The sequence below is a fragment of the Tupaia chinensis genome, unplaced genomic scaffold (assembly GCF_000334495.1).
Source record: "Tupaia chinensis unplaced genomic scaffold, TupChi_1.0 Scaffold000704_1, whole genome shotgun sequence".
In the NCBI taxonomy this organism is placed as follows: domain Eukaryota; kingdom Metazoa; phylum Chordata; class Mammalia; order Scandentia; family Tupaiidae; genus Tupaia; species Tupaia belangeri.
The window spans coordinates 2,626,010-2,628,341 of record NW_006160227.1 but is presented as its reverse complement, the minus strand read 5'-3'; the positions used below and the strand labels follow the sequence as shown (position 1 = coordinate 2,628,341).

General features: G+C 58.0%; 1 protein-coding gene across 1 annotated transcript in view; it reads left to right on the top strand.

Annotated features, from left to right (window-relative positions):
* Window positions 1-2,332, top strand: part of FGD5 (FYVE, RhoGEF and PH domain containing 5) — a 134,864-nt gene that overhangs the window by 41,266 nt on the left and 91,266 nt on the right.

Here is a 2,332-nt window from a genome sequence, read left to right as displayed (position 1 = left end):
AGTTCCTTCAGACCAGGGAGTCAGGGAGGAGGGGAGTAGGCGGGTCGAAGGGAGCTGGCCTCTACCCCTGGGGATGGAGGTGAGAATGAACAGGACAGGGGTCCAGCCCCAGAGCCGGGTCGCTCCTGCGGTGGGCTCTGTGTCCGGGCCCTCAGCACACGTCACGCTCAGATCCCGAGTTGTGAATGGTGGCGCCCAGTTCTTCCCTGATGGGGGCCAGAATGGATTCCCTAAATCTGCAGAGTGCTATGGCTGAGGCCGGGGGCCAGGCGGCCCGGCAGGGAGAGGAAGGATGAGGAGCGAGGCTGCCTAGAGGCCGGCTCGGGGTGAGAGGGGACGATCGAGAACTCGCCCCACCGAGCCCTGCAGGTTACTTACAGGGAGGCGACCTTCTCCCTGTCTGCTTAAGCCTATTATTTATGTCTCCCATGAGGGAGAAAGACAGAAAAGAGACCCCCGCAGGGTCTTGACGCCAAGATCTACCCCCAGCCTTTTCTAGCCCTCGACCACTGGCACGCTGGTGCATTCTCAGGGAGGGCTCTGGACTCAAACCAGGAACCTGCCCATATGGGAGTGCTCCCAGAGCATCGAGTTTTACTGCCCACGGCTTTCTCTTCCAAAACCTTCCCTGGGCCAGGACCAGCGGATGACGTAACGGTGACATCGCTGGACCCCCACCTAGTCGACTGCGGTTTGAGTCCTGGACCTGGCGGCTTGAGATTGACACGAGGCGCGTGTGCGTGTGTGCCCAGAATCCCGAGAGAGTGGAGGAGAAGGGACTGTGGTGTGGTCACACACACCCCCCCCCCGGGAGGGGATGTCTCTCTTTCCTCTCTCTGTCTCTCTGATGAGCGCATGCACTCTAAAGCAAAAATTTCTCTCTAAAAAAAATTAAGGGACCAGCAGTTAGCATAATGGCTATGCCGCTGAACTCCCACGTAGTCGACCGCGGTTCGAGTCCCAGACCCGGTGGCTTAAACTCACACCGGGCGCGTGTGCGTGCGTGCCCAAGATCCCGAGAGGAGAATGGAGGAGAAGGGATTGCGGCGTGGCCATCCCCCCTGGGGGTGATTTTTCACTTTCTGTCTCTCTGTCTCTCTCTGTTTTTCTGGCGAGCGCATGCGCCCTATAGCAAAATCTTCTCAAAAAAATTTGAATAATAACAGATAAAATTAAAAATAAATAAATATTGAGAAAAAAATAAGAGGGCTGGCCAGGGCGTCACTACAGCCCAGCTCCGATGTGCACAGCCCAGCACAGTCTGCAAACAGCTCACTTCAGCTGGTTGTCCCCACCGATTCGTCTGGTTGGCGTCACGCCTCTCTCAGAGAGAAGAGAAAACGAGGCCTAAGAGGCCGCCCCTGCCCAGGGTCCTACAGCTGCACAGGAGAAGAGGGAGATGGGTCTTGAACCAGTGACTGGGACACCTCCCCCAGGCCTGTGGAGACACTGAACACAGCGCAGGCATGTCAGGAGCTCCCCGTGGCCCGGGGCGCCGAGGGAGCGGCTGGAGGCCTGTGTGTCTGGAAGGACTTCTGAGCCATGCAGCTTTTTTGTTGTTGTTAGTAATTACTTTGAAAATGGGTTCTGAGGGCTGGGCGGTCATGCCAGCTGGCACAGCTGTCCCCCACACGCCCACGACAGCGACATGACAACGGGAGGCCGGGGAAGCACCCATCCCACGGAGCGCTCCAGCCTGGGACAAAGGAAAGAGCTGGAAAAGATAAAACAGGCCGACACAGGAAGGTGTGAGCAGGTGCCCGCTCCTCGGCTCCGACCGACCACTCTGACGTCTCGGCCCTCAGCGGAGCCGTGGACCCCCAGGCCCGTCTGGAACATTTCCTGCACGGGAAGGTCCGACGGTGCGGCTAGGTTCCATGGAGACAGTTGTGGGACCGTGTGGGAAGGGTCCGGGTTTGCATCCGGAGACCCCCGAGTAGGCCTGGCCCTTGCATGCCCTTCATCCAGGGCTGGCTGGGGCTGGGGGTGGGTGGCACTGTGGGGACCCCATTGGGGTGCCTCCTCTCTGACTCTCTCGCTCACAGAAGTAAACTTTTTTTTTTGAGAAGTTTTCGCTATAAGGGCGCGTGCACTTGCCAGACAGACAGAGACAGACAGAGAGACAGAAAGTGAGAAATCACCCCCCAGGGGGGATGGTCACACCACAGTCCCTTCTCCTCCATTCTCCTCTCGGGATCTTGGGCACGCACGCAAACACGCCTGGTGTGAGTTTAAGCCACCGGGTCTGGGACTTGAACCACGGTCGACTACGTGGGAGTCCAGCGACATAGCCATTACGCTAACTGCTGGTCCCTTTTTTTTTTTTTTTAAG